Source organism: Diabrotica virgifera, chromosome 6 (assembly GCF_917563875.1).
Source record: "Diabrotica virgifera virgifera chromosome 6, PGI_DIABVI_V3a".
Lineage (NCBI taxonomy): Eukaryota > Metazoa > Arthropoda > Insecta > Coleoptera > Chrysomelidae > Diabrotica > Diabrotica virgifera.
Window position 1 is genome coordinate 11927261 of NC_065448.1, and position 18603 is coordinate 11945863.

The 18603-nt window shown below is 34.2% G+C and overlaps 1 protein-coding gene and 1 long non-coding RNA gene across 6 annotated transcripts in view; one reads left to right on the top strand and one right to left on the bottom strand.

Moving 5' to 3' along the window:
* Positions 1–18603, bottom strand: part of LOC114332415 (uncharacterized) — a 434915-nt gene that overhangs the window by 332996 nt on the left and 83316 nt on the right. The window lies entirely within an intron of this gene.
* Positions 165–1861, top strand: LOC126886390 (uncharacterized). Its single transcript, XR_007698591.1, has 2 exons — positions 165–590; positions 1050–1861. It is a non-coding gene; the product is annotated as an uncharacterized LOC126886390 (long non-coding RNA).

An 18603-nucleotide genomic window follows, 5' to 3' on the forward strand; every position in this document is an offset into this window, starting at 1 on the left:
TTTAGAAGTTGGTTAAGTCATACAATGATAAAAATTCTAACACAACGTTGCTAGACCACAAAATTATCACGGCATTGACCGTACCAGCCGCTAGACGAGTTGGAAGGGTTTCTATCAACTTCTGACTTCCTTTGAGCGGTGCTCATTTACCGACAAACTGTAGCAGTTATGCTACGGACCATTTAAAATTAATTACGATTTTCGATTCATTCAATTATATTTCATTAAAAATACCCCTCTAGAAAATTCTTTGGAGACGCCTATTTAATCGCCTAGGTGCCTATTTTCGCAGCGAAGCAAGAGGAAAGCACCGCGCATGTTTCTATCGGATCGATACGAATCGATTTCCGATAACATTGAACAGCAGTTGGTCAGGAAACGGCTCGAAGGGCGGATGGCGCGCCGCGAGTGAGGTTATTCTCACTTTTAAGTGACGGGATTGAAACAAATTTTCGATGGAAATCAAATAATTAGAAGGAAATTAAGCGTCAGCTAATCCCATCTACAAAACTAGATAACCAAAGTTAAACATGTCTTTGGACTTCTTCACATAACAGAAGTGGATATTCCGGCGTGCCTGCCTTGTTTCAGTAAGTACATAATACATTTATCTCTCATTCCTTCGTTGTGAAATCCAATGCATCATTGTAGTTAGATCTTTTGTTAGAGTAATTTACCACATAAATTCCATATTATAGCTCATATTATCCTTAAATATTTGAAAGGAACATTCAATCAAGGCCATAGTTTTTTCTAGTGTCCAAACCTAAATTTTAATATCTTTTATACCTGATCGTTAGGCTTTTTATTTAAGTTTTTTTATCTGTGATTTATAAAAAGTTTTAACGAGTATCTATACAGCCTTCTGTCACGCCCATCTAATGCGCACGTCCCTGTCATGTCTGAATTGAAGTAAACTTCAGAAATTTTGACATGACATATGAATACCTAACCTACCTAATATTTGGTGTTTTTGTTTGGGCCTGTTCAATATGTACTGCTACTGTTCTTGAAATACATCATAACTAATTAAATAAACTTTATTTTAGATCCCGTAACTTAGTTATTTAGTCACACAACGTGACTCTATCACGTTAATTATGTACTAGTTAGATTGCTAGCCACTCTGTGATGGTTTATCCCTAGAGTGGGCTGTTTTTGTTGGATAATACACCATACCTGATTTTACTACAACCAGCATCTTCACCCAGGACCTTGCAGTAGGACTTACTCACCACAGCAGCCAACCAGCGTTAGCGTGCCAAAAGAATTCATCTCTATGGACTTGCAACCCTACTTTTAACCGGCTGTTGTGTAAAAGCTAAGTTTATTTACTTTTTCTGTATTTACTTTTGGGTAAGATATATTTGCTACATTGTAAACTTTTCGTATGCATACGATTAGGATGAGTACATATATTTTCGTGATAGATAGGGTTTTAGGTTGTTGTTTTTTTTTTCTTTTTGATTCAGTATAAGTAGGAGTTAGTTAAAATAAATAAAATCAGGTCTTGTTTAATAATCATAAATAATTGTATCTTAAAATTTAATAGGGAATCGGGTTGTAAAATTTTGTCGCGGATTTTAAATAGGGAATACGTCTCGTAGGTTTTTTTTGTAAAATATATAAAGAGTCACTGACCAACTCATTTATATAGACCTTTTTGCTATTCCAACGGACTTTTGATTTGGATTTTGATTTTAATACTTTTGCTTGGCCAGTGATAGTGGATAATTGCTTGTTGAGTGGCCTTTGCGGTCCTATTTTATCTTTTCCCCATCCACTATCACTGTTATTACGTTGCGTTATATGTAAAGTGTTATTATTTAATATTTATTATTAATATATTTGTATGTATTAAGGTTGGTGTTTTATTTCAGTCTGTATTACCAGTATATAACATAGCAAGACAAGATCAGTATTTAGTATTTTGTATTTCAGGTGGTTGTAACCAGTGTCATAGAGTTCCTGTTGTTCGTTATTTCAAAATCTCGAACCTGTCCAACTTCTTGGTTCTGAGAGCCGAGTTGTTCGTTCGAGTTGGCGCCCTTTTTTCTTCTTCTTTCTTTGTTGTAACTCGATATTATTTTATCTCTAGCTTTCTTATCTATTTTCCTTCCATTTTTGTATTAACAGTCTCATTTCCTTCCTAGTTACTATCATTTCATTACCAAATTTTCTTCTCATATCTCCAAAGCCAATATTCGGTGTATTGAAGCTAGCCCGAATACTCACTTGAGATTTAGTGTCTCTCTGCCCTTTTGATTTTTTTTCCTTCTGAGCTAAGCCCCTCTTCTTTTGTCTTAAATCTCTTATCATTTATTTTACCCATCTTTAGTCAGTTCTTCTCTTCAAAAATCTCTATACCCAGAGTATAGAGGGTTCAAAACGATTTAATACTTCGCGACGATCCAGGCCAGCCATAAATGGAGGGTTCGGTCCTTGGATCGTAAATCGCAAATTCTGAGGGAAATTAGTTTTTATCTTTTTCTACTACATATTGTCTATTTCTGAAGGCGAACTACGCCACGTTTCGTTGAATCCCAGCTTTATGATTCGCAAATTAGATAAAAATAAAATAATTTTGTTTTCCTCAACACGATATCCAATAAGTGCAATTTAAAATACATTGCCATATAAAATCATTATTATGTTTCATTCCATTCCTTACTCTTGCATTAAAAACGAAATTATTGAATCGATGTAGCAGAAACCACAACATAGAAACATCAGGGAAGAATATAAAAAGAAAACAAAAATTAATAAAACAAAGCATGCAGATCGCAGGATACAATCGCGGATAATCTTTTTAGAGCAGCAGTGTGCAAAGTACAGATTGCCATGATAGTCGCCAACATCCGAATCGGATAGACACTACAAGAAGAAGATACAGATCGCGAAAAAAAAAGGTGTATGGAGGATAAACGCATTGAAATGGAACAGTTACAATAGAAACACGACTATTCACTATGTTTTAAAATTCGGAGAAATAGCTGGCCTCTATCATCATATAGCCAGGGAGGTAGTGTCAAATTTAACCGGAGCATTTTAGCATGGCTGGTTTCTTTTTATTTAGGTAGGTGTTCCAAAGCTTATTAACAAATGATGTGTCAGCTGGCCCAAAACCGGGGATTTTAGACAAGAAAAGGTAAAATATGAAAGTTGATGGACAAACGCTACAACTTATATGTCAAATATTTATCTCCCTGACTTACGTGTATAATAGCCAAGAATACCTAGCTACTGGCTTTCACCCAGACGACTCGGGTTCAAATCCTGGCCCTGAAAATCTTTTTTGTTTTTAAAATTGACATTTTGATTTGAAAAATAATTATTTTTTGATAATACATACCACGTTTTTATTATTTATACGACATAATATAAAAAAGTCTGTATGTCTTTTATAGAATCGTAAACTTTGCATTTGATCATATACAAAAAATAATAATACATATTGAATAAAGCATCAGCTGAATATATATTGAGCTGACGCTTTTTTCTTGGGAGGGTGGGGGGGGGGGGGGCAACCACCCTTTTCACTTAAGGTCGTATTCGATTGGTCGTACTAAGGAAGCTTTACAGGGGATTATGTACAACAACTTTGTTTATTAAGGAGGTAAATCATAATGATATTATGATATTATCATATTATGATCAATGGATAGTTTACGATTCTATAAAAGACATACAGACTTTTTTATGTTGTGTCGTATAAATAATAAAAACGTGGTATTATCAAAAAATAATTATTTTTCAAATCAAAATGTTAATTTAAAAAACAAAAAAGATTTTCAGGGCCAGGATTTGAACCCGAGCCGTCTGGGTGAAAGCCAGTAGCTAGGTACATAAGTCACGGAGATAAATATTTGACATATAAATTGTAGCGTTTTTCCATCAAGTTTCACATTTTACCTTTTCTTGCCTAAAATCCCCGGTTTTGGGCCAGCTGACACATCATTTGTTAATAAGCTTTGGAACACCTAACTAAATAAAAAGAAATCAGCCATGCTAAAATGCTCCGGTTAAATTTGACACTACCTCCCGGGCTAATACAATTGTAGACACGGCAGGGAAAATGATGATAAATGAAGAAGAAATTCGGAAAACTTGGTATACGTACAAAATGAACTATTTAATGACGTCAGACCAAAAGAACAACAGACATTAGGTGAAGACGAAGGACCAGAAATGCTAAAGGAAGAAGTATACTTGCCATCAAATTATTGTAGAAACTTCTTAATACAATGTCATTGAGTGGTGTGCTTAAGTTTCCGGCGCAGGTAGAAAATAGTAATAATGTTAATCTATTGTCGCGTTAATTATTATATGTGCTATTAAGTATGTTTACCTCTTGAAACGTAAGGACACCATTCAAATAGAAATAATAACTTGACTAGACATGCCTCTGTCTGTTTTTCAATGTGTCTCCAGTAAGTTGTCATTCCATCTTTTTCGTGGTCTTCCCACTGATCGTCTTCCTATTGGGGAACCGTCTCTCGCCGTCCTTACTACTCTATTTGTTGTCATTCGGCTTATGTGGCCATTCCATTCTACTCTTCTGTTTTTCACCCAGTTATTAATGTTGTCCACCTTGCATCTCCGTCGTATATCTGCACTTCTAGCTCTATCCCACAGTGTCTTGCCATCGCCATTCTGCCGAGTATGTCATTATTGGTCTGATGACTGTTTTGTAAATTCTGCCTTTCACTTCTTTTCCGATGTTTTTATTTCTCCATATTGTTTCATTCAGACAACCTGCGGCTCTGTTTGCTTTATTCACCTGATCTTCCACTTCTGTTTCGAGCTTTCCGGAGCTAGATAGTGTGATGCTTAGATATTTAAACTCCATGACTTGTTCTATTATTTGACTCTCCAGCTCTAACTTACACCTTATTAGATCTGCTGTTATAACCATGCATTTAGTCTTTTTTGGGAAAGCAAAAGAAAACAGGGCCAAAGAGGGTGTAGCCTTACTAATACACCAAAGATACCAAAATAACATCAGATAACGTATCAGAAAGGATTGTCGCAGCAAAAATAATATACGGTTGTATGCAATAATTTGATAACAAGTATACCGCATGCTATTTGGCCGGCCACGAAATATCCCTGGCCCCTCGACTAAGCTCAATAAAAGAAGATTTTGACAGAAAACATAATATACATAAAACCAAAGTTGGAATGTAACTCTTAATTAACATTTTTCTAATATTCGTTTATTCAGAGCACACCCTGATATCGTTATAGGCGATTCATTAAATTGGCAGAGTATTTTTTTGTAGTAGCAAATTATATCTGTATTACCATAAGAATGTAAACTAGCGAATATTATTTCGGTATCTGCGTGACCTCGACATTTAGCCGCAACCATGACCCTAGAGACAGAAAATATAGATGGATAGGTAAGGAACAGTTTACGCAATGTCACGCAATTTATTTGGAGATCTAAAAATTTGCGTGGATTTTTAAAATATGTATCATTTTTATGATCCAAATGAGGAAAAGACGGTATTATGAAAGTATTTATACAGATGCATCCAAAAGTTCAAATGGTACTGGTTGTGCCTTTTATATCCCAGATAAATTTATATAAAAAATGTTTAAACTGCCCTCAAATTTCTCCATTTTTACTGCCGAGGCTGCGGCGGTATATGAGGCTTTAATTTATTTCAAGTTGGCATCCTATAATTCCGCAGTAATTTTATCTGATTCATTATCTGTGCTTAATGCTATTCAAACACCTCAACTACCTTGTAGTACTTCTAATCCATACATATTTTTAATAAAAAAAATCTTATTTGAAATTAATAAACACACCCCAAAAATAAAACTTATGTGAATCAAAGCACATTCAGGACTTACACATAATGAACATGTAGACCAATTAGCTAAAAATTCCCTCATCCATGGAACAGTAACCAAATATCAGCCCTGCATTCTAGATGCTTTTGCTTGTTTGAGAAATGAACAGATGAAGAGATGGAAAACACACTGGGAAAGGTACTGTAACATATCAACAACACAATACAGTTTGATACAACCGATTATTCCGGAAAAACCTTGGTATAAGAATTTCACCCTCCCTCGCAAATACATATCCACCATTAGTAGAATTAGATTTGGACATGCATGTTATCCTGCACATTTATTTAAAATAAACATTATTAGATTCGAATATTTGTCAAGAATGTGAGGTTAAAAGTGACTTGAACCACATATTTTTTGAATGCAAAAAGCATAAACACCTAACCAATCACCTAATTTAAAAGAATTATAGACCAGAACATCCCACTCCCTGTAAATATTCTCTTTATTCTGTCACTGAATAAAAAGAAAATTTTTGACTGTTTGGTATCTTTCTTGTCGGATAGTAAAATATTATTGTAATTAGTTATAGGTATTTGTAAAATATGTTTAAAAAAATATTAAAAAAAAAATTGAAACAAAAAAAAATAAAAAAAGATTAATAAAAAAAAATTAATAAATAAAAATTAAAGAAAAAAATCACTAAGAGGATTTAAACCTCCGCGGGTTGAACCGGGTGACATCCTATCGTAGTGACAAAAAAAAAACAAAATAAAAAACAAAAAAAACTAAAATAAAATACAAAAAAGAATGCATTTGTTTTAATATTAACATTAATATTTTTATTTGTAAAATGTATACACTATGTGTTCTTGATAAACATTAAGTAGTATAATATATTTATTAACATAGTATGTACATTAGCTGTAATGAGTAGGTAAATAAGAAGTAAAAAATTGTAATAATATTATAATAACCAAGTTTCACTAATTGGCAATATCTATAATACATTTACTTTTGATTGAGACTGGCTGAATGACCATAGTCCAAGCCAAAAAAAAAAATAAAGGAAAAGACGGTATTTTAATTTAATCCATTTCTTCGGTAAGGTAACTAACTGTTAAAATATGTTTTGAAAGGAAATAATTATAGGAATTTTTTCTTATACCAATGTGAGGACGTAATTACTTGTGAATTTTATCCAATTAATAAATCTCATGCTCCATAATCATCTTAGCAAGTTATATGCTGAAAATAATCCATAAAAAAATTACAAACAGTGTGAAGAGGATACAAGCTAGTCCAAGTAATGAAGCTTAAAATAGGACAAAACCTCGCAATTTTTACAGAATGGATCGATTTGCTTGAAAATTTGAGAATAAGTAGTGGATAGTCCAAGGATCAAAATCTATATCATGCCGAAAGGCGCTTTTACCATTGGGATGGTTGCCACCCAGTTGTTCAAACTAATTTAAAGTATTTAAAAATATCTATCTCCATAAATAAAAAAGTATCTCGCTCAAAAATTAAGTGACTTATAATGAAAAGAATGTCAGTCCCCATTTTTTCAGCGAAAAAGTGATCGCAAGCAACCCCCTAATCATCACTCTAATTAAAAGTAGTCATTAACCTTAATTGGTCTTTTTATTTATGTATTATTAATAGGCTCTAGAAGTTTGTCTGGCTTATAGCGGCTTCCCACGATCGGCAATATTGCGGACGGACACGGACCCGCTCGCACCACGCACCGTGGGAAGCGTATCGTCCGTGGTAGCAAAGACGCGTCTGTGCTGGTCCGTACTAGTCCGTAGTAACTACGGCTTCTCAAGATCGGCAATATCGCCGACAGACGCGGACCAGCTCGCACTACGCACCATGGGAAGTGGTCGTCTGTGATAGCACAGACACGTCTGTGGTGATCCGTCGAAAGTCGGTACAGATCAAAGGTGCGTTAATGGCCCGTGTGGACGCTGTCAAGATTTTTTAACACGTTAAACGCCAGTTTTTTTATAAATTGATAATTTAACACATTTTGATAAAAATAACATACGTAATATGTATAATTATTGATTTGAATCATAATATAATACATTTCTTCTTAGTAGCTACTAATAAAAATTTAATAACTCTTTTCATGAATATTATTGCATTAATAATTCTGATTTATGAGTAACAACCAAACATTCGAAACAATAAAAAATTTTACAAGCACTACATTTATAGCGAGTTTGTGACGATTTAGCTTGGGTATATTATTATTATGAATATCATTAGCTTTGAATAAAGATTTTCATGGAATGTCCATACTACACATTTCACACCGTAATATGCTATTAACGAAAACATTGAAAGTGATAAGAAACGTGAGAAACGCATTGTAATCAATAGCCAAATTACAAATTAAATGAGTCACATACATAAAATCCGAAATTCATGACAACGTCAGTTTTCGCTATCCAGCATTTCACTGATATTTTTCGCGTCACTGTTTTAAGGGACGACAAGGCTTTGATTGGCAAGTTAAAGAAATTGTTCATTTGCTGACACCAGCAGTTGCATTTAGTGTTGCTAAAGTGTGTCGAGTTGTTATTAGAATTTTTTTTGCTAAAAAATGGAATGGACCAACGAATTAATTTTTGATTTTTTAAATCTGTACCAAAATTAACCCACTTTGTGGAATTCGACGGCACCAGACCATAAAAATAGGAACGATACATACGATGCATGGAGCCGCATCAAAAGCCAATTAAAGGATGGCACAGTTTCGATAAAAGATTTAAAAAAGAAGAGGGAAAATTTAATGTCGACCTTCTTAAGTTCCATCTCCTAGCGGAGGTTGGATATCATAATGGCTATGGTCACTTTGTTGGCTGCTGCTTTGAACAGTTGTAATGAACTACAGTTAAACCATTCTCTAAGGTTCCTCAGCCAGGAGATGCGTCTTTTTCCTATGCTTCTTCTTCCTTGGATCCTTCCTTGCATAATAACTCTCAGCAGCTCATATTTCTCTCCTCTGGTAATGTGACCCAAATATTCTAGTTTTCTTGTTTTTACACTGTTCATAATTTCTAACTCCTTATTTAAACGTCGTAGCACTTCAACATTGGTAATCCTTTGATCCCACTGAATTTTCAACATTCTTCTGTAACACCACATTTCGAACGCTTCTATTGTCCTTATGTGTTGCCTTTTCAATGTCCAAGCTTCCATTCCGTATAGTAATATAGAAAATATGTAGGATCTTAGAGCCCTCAATCTGAGAGGCAACTGAAGGTCTTTGTTTGAAAGCAGTGTCTTCATTTTTATAAATGCTTGCCTTGCAGTTTCAATTCGGACTTTAATTTCTTTGCTTTGGTCATTTTTGTCATCAACCCAGGTTCCCAGATATTTGTATGTCTTTACATTTTCTATTTGGGTTTGCTCTAGTATTAACCTTTCATTTCCATGTTGTGTTTTTGAGACAATCATAAATTTAGTTTTTTCTTGTTTATTTTGAGTCCATATCGAATGCAATAATCGTTAATTCTATTTAACAATTCTTGTAGCGACTCCAGGGTGTCTGCCATTATAACGGTGTCATCAGCGAATCTTATGTTATTTACTATTCTTCCGTTTATAGAGATTCCATCACTTAGTTCCGCTATCGCTTCCTGAAATATGGCTTCACTGTACACGTTAAACAGTAGCGGTGACAGTACACAACCCTGTCTTACCCCTCTCTGGACCTCTACTGTCGACCTATAGAAGGCAAAAAACAAAAGTTAAAGAATCAATGGGAATTGGTAGTGGGGCTGATGACGTTTACAAGCCTGAGTGGCCTTTTTATGATATCATGGCGAAAATCTCATATAGCGACCAATGCCGGGTTAAACAAAGTTGTTGTGCATGACTGAAGGTTGCTGAGTTAGTACGACTAATCTAAGTGTATAGGGGGTTGCCCCCCCCCCCACCACACCACACTGTTTTATTTTTTTGGACAAACTGTTTTTTCTTAATTTTATATGATGTATAATCAAAAGATACATGCAACCCTAAACAACCCTTTTTTCTAATAAACAATAGTTTTTTGTGCTGTTTGCGCAAATAATTATTACTTAGGTTGGTCGTATTCACTCAGAAACCTTCCCGGGTTCATGTACAACAACTTTGCTTGAGGTCATCCTATTATGATCAAATGCATAGTTTACGATTTTATAAAGGACATACAAACTTTTTTATATTGTGTCGTATAAACATCAAAAACATGGTTTTATAAAAATAATTATTTTTCAAATCAAAATGTCAATTTTAAAAACAAAAAAAACTTCGAACGTGGGGAATGGAACCCGGCTTGCCTGGGTGAAAGCCAGGAGCTAGGTATTTTAGGCCATGATGGATGTAAGTAAGCCACGGAGATAAATATTTGACATATAGTTGTAGGGTTTTTCCATCTAGTTTCATATTTTATCTTGTTTTGCCTAAAAGCCCCGGTTTTGGGCTGGCTGACACACCATTTTTGGCTGGCTGACACACCATTTTTTAACGGAACACCTAACCCAATAAAGAAAAACACCCATGCTAAAATGCTCCGGTCAAATTTTACACTACCTCCCTGACTATTATAAAGCATATCCAAAGTTGGTCCAAAATTTGTTTTTGAGCAACGATTTTTTTACAAGTTAATAATTTAACACATTTTGTTAAAAATAAAATACATTATGTGTGTAATTATTGATTTACATGGAATGTGCATACTACACATTTCACACCATATGCTAAACGAAAACATTGAAAGAGATAAGAAACTTGACAAACGCAATGTAATCAATGCCAAAATTAAATGAGTCACATATAATATAATCTCAATCAAAAGCACAGACTGTCGCAGACCATGGGAAGACCTCTGTCCGCGGTACGTTAGAATCCGCGGTGGTCGGCTGTTCGTGATGATCCGTAGAATCGCAGACCATGGGAAGACCTCTGTCTGCGGTGCGTGGTGGTCCGTGCTCGTCGGCTGTGCGTGATGATCCGTAAAATCGCAGACCAGTGGGAAGCCGCTATTAGAATGATTAGTTATTAAAAAAAATTGAGTTAAAAGCGAATAACGAATTTTTGTAGTTTTGAAAAAAATGGCCTTTTCTTCAGAATAGCAAGATTAGAATCAGAGATACGCAAAAATGGTTAAACATGAAATTGTAGCTTTTTTAATTCCCAAGAACCTGGTTTCCAAAAATTTTTTCTACGGCAAAAATTGTGTGAGCTATTGACAATTAAAACTTGTAATAACATGCAAAAACCACCTTTACTAACCCTTTCAAAGTCACCTCTTTTTGCGACTAAGGATTTTAAAAAGATTTAATATTAATAGGCTTATAGATCTTATAAAAACCTACAAAATTATTTTTTAATAAACTTTCTAAGATAAAAAATAAAAAAGTTACAGTTAAAAAATCAATATATTTTTTTGAAAAAAAAAAGGAGAAATCCAATTGGAAGCATAATAATGTAAGTTAGCGATGTTTTTAGTCATTGGCCTTATTCATTGTTATTTATTTATGTATTATTAATAGATTCTAGCAGTTTGACTAGCAGTTTGACGTAAGCTTGAGTATCTTGGCCACGTGATGCGGAACGAAGAAAAATATCGAGTTCTTCAACTCGTCATGCAGGGCAAAATATTTGGCAGGAGAGGACCGGGACGCCGTCGTATCTCGTGGTTGAAAAACCTCCGACAATGGTTTGGGATAACCTCCGCGGAGCTGTTTCGCAGAGCAGTCAACAAAACAATGATAGCCTTGATGATCACCAACATCCGGACCGGATAAGGCACTGAAGAAGAAGAAGCAGTTTGATTAGTTTTTTAAAAACTGGAGTTACACGCGAATAACGAATTTTTGTAATTTGGTAAAAATGCAATTTTCTTCAGAATAGAAAGATTAGCATCAGGGATACGAAAAAATGTTTCACTATAAAATTGTAGGTTATTTAGGTTTAACCCAAGAACCTGGTTTAAAAAAAAATTCTACGGCAAAAACTGAGTGGATCGTAAATGAGTACATATATCGCAAAAACTGATTTTTTTCTATACAAAACTAACACTTTCGATAGCGAATAAATCGAAAACTATTAATTTTATCAAAAAAATGTATAGAACATTTTTTGCTGAGAATAAATGTTTTGTCAAAATATAATAAAAAATTTCAACCCCCTAGATGGGGTGGCAACCACCCCCATGGTAAAAGCGCCTTTCGGCATCCTTGGACTTTCCACTACTTATTCTCAAATTTTCAAGCAAATCGATTCATTCTGTAAAAATTGCGAGGTGAAAAGCTTCGGTTCCTGGCCTAAGCTCAGAACAACTTGTTTCAGGAACGGTTTTCCTGCTTTCTTACTATCAGTTGTAAATTATCATTGGTTATCCATTTTTTTATTTTCTCTTCTTTGCAATCCGATTGTTTCTTTTGCTGTATTTATCATTAATTATTTAAAATGCTTTCATGTTTCTTCAACAACTGACTCTCACCTCTTAGCCCGACCGCACATCAAAGAAACATGAAACGTAAATTACGTTTCATGGAAATAAACCACTGCTAAACAAATATACGTCCGGCCATTTATGAAACTCTCCGGAAATAAAAATGTGTCATGAGCATCAATCACACTCGTTTCATTGGTAAGCGGACTTTGAGATTTGTTTAGCAGTGTTTTAGTTTCATGAAACATGTTTTTCGTTTCATGTTTCATGTTTTTCGTTTCATGTTTCTTTGGTGTGCGGCTTGGCTTAGGCAGGCCGCACATCAAAGAAACATGAAACGTAAATTACGTTTCATGGAAATAAAACACTGCTAAACAAATATACGTCCGGCCATTTATGAAACACTCCGAAAATAAAAATGTGTCATGAGCATGAATCATACTCGTTTCATTGGTAGGCGGAGTTTGAGATTTGTTTAGCAGTGATTAATTTTCATGAAACATGTTTTACGTTTCATGTTTTTCGTTTCATGTTTTTCGTTTCATGTTTCTTTGGTGTGCGGCTTGCCTTATGCTCCTGACATTGACATCTTGAAACCAGCTTCTCCATATATATTCAATTGTTTTGTGGCCTACTTGGTTCTGGTATGTTTTTTATTTATATAATATCTGTAGAGGAGTGAGAGAGAGTCAAGTCTTAGGCCTCAATTGGCCCCTTGTGCATCCTCCCAGGGAGCTGTCGTCAGCTTATTGTCTATCCTGTCATTTCCAAGAAGTTGGAGAAGTCACCAGAGGACATCTTCCTTATGTCGGTAGGTGTAGGCCATGGTACAAAGACGTCAGGTAAGATATTGCGCATGCGACTATCAGCTGATCGCGTTCTGTCGACGTCACAATGAGAGTAGCCTCTGTTGGAATACATACGTTTATATGAAAGTTTTAGCGATTTCTTAGCTTTTGGGGAGATTTTTGTGAGATTTAAGATTATTAGTAGGCTTTTTAGTGTGAAAGAATTATTATTTACCCCTTAATGTATTGTCTACAAAATTAGTTTATTTAAAAAACAATCGAAGGGTATCTTAAAATAAGTTTGTTGTAGTTTATTATTCTGAGATGTTTGATAGTTTAAAATTTATCGTTTATAAAGTACAGCTTTCTTAAAACTTTTGTAAATGGATGCCGTTAATAAATAAATAATGTACAAATTACTTTGCAATTTCATTCGGTCGACAAATTATTGAATTTTACAGAAATTATTGAAATTTAAAGATGGATAACTATATAATTTATGTATAATATTGATGATTTGATACACTATATAAATTATATCCAATGTTCTTAATTACAATTTACGCTATATATGTCGGTATATACCTACTCAATATTTTTCATATGCTAAATAGTTCAAATTTTAAAATTGCTGTGGTAAGTATTTTATATTGAAGACCAAAGTAATAATTATTTATTCATCAAATTTTGCCCTATCGCAAAACAAAATTCTGACATAAATCCGTATCAGTTATCAATAGTTCCGACTGGACGTTATTAGATAAAAAAATAAATATTATCTTACAGTGACTCAACCCCGGCTGGGCGTTGGGCAATAAAAAAGGTATGTATTTAGATTACTGCCACATGTATATACTTACTGCCATTTTAGTCCAGAAAAATAAGATTTTTGTCGGGACACTTGAGCAGCCAGGTTGCAAATGGGTTTTTTGGGTACTATATACCTAAGTAATACATTATAAATACAAAAATGCCCGTCACATTTCGGACGGGAAATTTAGTTATTAACAAATAAGGGTTAAAAATGGCAGTTTTTTCGATTAAATCGCTACAGGTAAAAATAGAGTAATTAAATATCTTTCACTTACACGTGGATTGACCAAGTCTCCGAAGGGGGCCTCAACGCCTAAAGAAACCGCCAGAAGAATTGGTGGTAAAAATGCATCAACTGGATACTATATTTAATAATTTTAATGGGTCTGGACTTCAGTTAAAGTCAGGGAAAAATTATTTGCAAAGACTTGATTTGTCTGAAAAGATTGAATGTGATTACAAAACCAAACTCCTGTTTTTTCGGTCGCGCATGTATTTTAGGATTAAGAAATTAAACTTAACACTTAAAGAAAATATGAGAAATAAGAGAAAATTAAAGAAAATTGTAACTTAGTCTTGTGTTTTATTTGTTTTGTGATTTTGTTTTACACCATTAATAATCAATTATTTTCGTTTTAAACCATTAATAATCAATGTTTACGTGCAACTAAATGAAGGCTTGATTCATAAGCGCCCATACATATGGGTGGGAGGGGCGTGGCCCCCATGGCTTTTCGGGTGGTTTAAACTATATATTGTCATCCAAAGTATACAAAATGTAATGTGCAACATCTTCAAGTCTAGCCCCCCTACAAACGTTTATATGTACGCCCATGGCTCGATCCCCTCCTTAACACTGGCCCCAAATAAGACAAGCCAATCAAAAACAAGCTCGTAAAATTTATTTAAAGAGCGACGAATACAAAAAAAAATTTGAATATACATCACAAATTTATTTTAGAAATTTATTTTTGTTCATTGTATTGTTAATTAATTTTTTAAATCAAAATAATAAAACACCTACATTTCAATAAATCCTAAATAGTTAAACAGAAATTATAATAATCTATTAAAATGACTCTTTATGACCAATTTAAGACTAATTGTGCTCCAAGCGCTAATGTTTTAAATGGGGAATATTTAAAATTACTCTCATTGTGACGTCATGCTCGAACTCATCCGAATTTCGGATATTCCGGCTATCGTACCTGGCGTCTTTGTACCATGGGTGTAGGCCAGGGCTCGCCTAACGCATACTATCATATTGACGATAACTCCGGACATTCACATTAGTGATGTTGATTATACATAGTTACTTTCGAGTAATCGTTACAAATCGTTACTTTTGTATAAAGTAATCATTTACAGTATTCGTTACTTTGATTACTATGATTGTTACTTTTGTATTTGAGTACCGGTAATCATATCGAGAATCGTATTTCTCAGTAGATAGGTATTTTGTATAGGTATTCCGATATAACAACGACCTTCACCGATCTGTTTTTACTCGCTGGGATACGATTGGTAGACAGTAATCAAGTGTACTGTTTGTAGATACAATAGTCGTTACGAAGTAACGAAGTAATCAAAGTAATCAAAGTAAATACAACAGTCGCTACTCGCTCTGATACGATTGGTACGAAGTAATCAGAGTAAGCGCATATGACAATATAAACCGAGAATTCTTAATAAAAGCAATGAAAGAATTTAATACACCAACACAACTAATAGAACTGATAAAAGAATCTCTAAAAGTAAAAAGTAAAATCCGGATACAAAACGAACTAACGGAAACAATAGATGTGAAAAAGGGAGTACGCCAGGGAGACGCCCTATCATGCATCTTGTTTAACATCGTACTCGAGAAAATAATGAGGGACACAACAGTCAATACTCGAGGAACAATCATTAATAAAAGCGTGCAAATACTAGCATTTGCAGATGATGTTAACATAATCGCAAGATCAAGAAGAGAAATGATAGAGGCATTCAATCAAATAGAACGAGCTGCACAAAATAGTGGCCTTAAAATCAACCAGAACAAAACAAAATATATGCAGGTAAGTAAAAACACAGAAATAAGGCAGCCACAAAATATAACAATAGGAGAATACAACATTGAGGGGGTAAAAAACTTTACATACTTGGGATCCCTAGTCATGTCTGATAATAACGTAGCAGAGGAAGTGAAGAGGCAAATATTTATTGCCAATAAAAGTTACCATGGCTTAATTCGACAACTAAGATCAGATAACGTCGCAAGGAAAACAAAATGCCAAATATACAAAACCTTAATTTAATAAGACCGGTACTCACATACGGCTCAGAAACCTGGACACTCACTAAAAGAGAGGAAACATTGCTAGCCACCTTTGAAAGAAAAATCTTGCGACACATATATAAGGGCACAAAAGAAAACGGAATTTGGCGAAGAAGGTACAACTTTGAACTATACGAAATATACCAGGATCCGGATATCATAACATTCATTAAAATAGGACGGCTGCGTTGGATGGGACATGTAGAAAGAATGGAAGAAGGCGAAATACCAAACAAAATATTCAAACAGATGCCAGTAGGAAAAATAACAAGAGGAAGACCGAAGCTGAGATATTTAGAACAAATAGAAAATGATATAACCTTAAAAATAAAAAACTGGAGAAAAAAAGCACGAAACAGATCAGAGTGGAGAAGAATCCTGGAACAGGCCAAGACCCAGAAAGGGCTGTCGAGCCAGTGATGATGAAAGTAATGAAAGTAACGAGTTGCCTCTCTGTATAGTAATCGTTACTTTCGGCATTCGTAAGTAACGAGTACTTTGTAAAGAATAGATACTTTTTCAACATCTCTAATTCACATACGACGTGCTTGACAGTTTCGTCATCTCATTCACACTTCCTGCATAGAGGTGTGTCTAAGAGCCCCAATGTGTGGAGGTATTTGCTTTTTTGACAATGGCCATTTAAAAAACCAACTGTCAAGCGTAGGTTTTTTTTAGTCATTCCCAAGTACTTTTCTGATGCTTTCCAAGGATCCTTAATGTTACCCTGGCAAGTCTACATACTGGCCCTTCTCCCCACCTATGTATATAATAACTTGATAATATTAATATAATTACAGGGGGCTCATTCTCATTACATACTTTCGTAATTGTCGAAACTAATTTTTGGCAACTGGTGAACAAAAATATAAACTAAATTGCCTTTGGAGATACAATTCAAAGCTCCTTACAATAATTTACAATGACATAATTTAAAAATGACTTGTCAGAACTCCAACCAAATCTAAATTAACTTTTAGTTTTTTCACGTTAACGGTGAGTGGACTCAGTATGCATTTGTATGCATCACTGCCACAGTTGTATAATCCAAACAGAGCCGTAGGTGTCTTGGGTTATTTTTAGCTTTCATTGGATACTGGATACATATTATCACGACCTCAACGCTACATCCGTGATCAAATTCAAATCCAAAGGAGCTACCGAATTGAATTTTAGAGATTTTAACAAAATTTCTTGATAGAACAGTTTTGCTCTTTTTTGTAGTTGTGTGTCTGATAGTTTTGGACAAAAAACAAGTTGTTTGTTGTGTCATTACTAACCAATAAAATGTAATTATGTACACATTGTAAAGTGATTCCATAAGCGTAGTTCGTTAAAATTTCTGGAGGGTTTTGGTCAATCAAATAGGAAAAAAAATATCAAAATTAAAGATAATTAATTTTTTTGTCATTACTTTTTAAACATTATTAGAAATATGAATTATAATTGCCAGATATTTCTATGGTTTAAAAAGTAATGACAAAACAATTTTTCTCCTTAAAATAATTTTAAATTCAAATACAGGGTGATTGATTAGTGTGATAACGCTCAGTAGATCCGTTATAGTAATAGATAGCAATAAAAGTTAATAACAAAAATTGTAGCCAACTTTGAGCTTCACATTACAAAATTAGTTAGAATGTTACAGGGTGTTCGATAACATAGTGGCAGACCAAACTTATGTTTTTTTTTAATGGAACACCCTATATTTTTACAAAATTATAACCAATTTTCTATAAAAGGGCTTTTACAAAGTTATACTTAATTTTCTATGAAAAGCGTAACAAGTTCAGCTCCCTGTATAAATAAAAATAAGCACAACCGCAATGGTTTATTGGTGCCATATTTTTTTGTTGACTGTTAAAGTTTTTAAGAATTAGATAAAGATAAAGGCAGTTTTTGTTTTCATTTGATTCAGAGTTGGACCACCATCTCCATAGAGTTATTTCAGCATATATGCATCCTCAGTGGAGCTATGCAGTCACAGCTCTAAACCAAAATCAACAAACCCTGCCTATTTAAGGGAAAACATAGCGATGCAATGATTCCACGTTTTGAGACGCAAAACAGCAACATCACTCGTAGTATGAGGAAGACGAAAAGCCCCAGATGCAAAGTTTACTACTTTTATACAATTAAAATAATTTTGAAATAAAAATAATAAACAATAATTTAAATCCAAGACTTTTCGTTAAGAAACTGCTTTCTGGCTGCATCCCGTATCTCCGGCTTTTACAATATATAAGCACAAGAGACGACGAATATAGAAGAAAGCAAATAAAGGACACTTAGGCCACGTATTTACCTTCTTTTCGTCTAGGAAAAGGACCGAAAGACAGTTTCAGGTAAAATCTGAGTAAAGATGAAAAAGATAAAGACAGTTTTTGTTTTCATTTGATTCAGAGTTGGACCACCATCTCCAT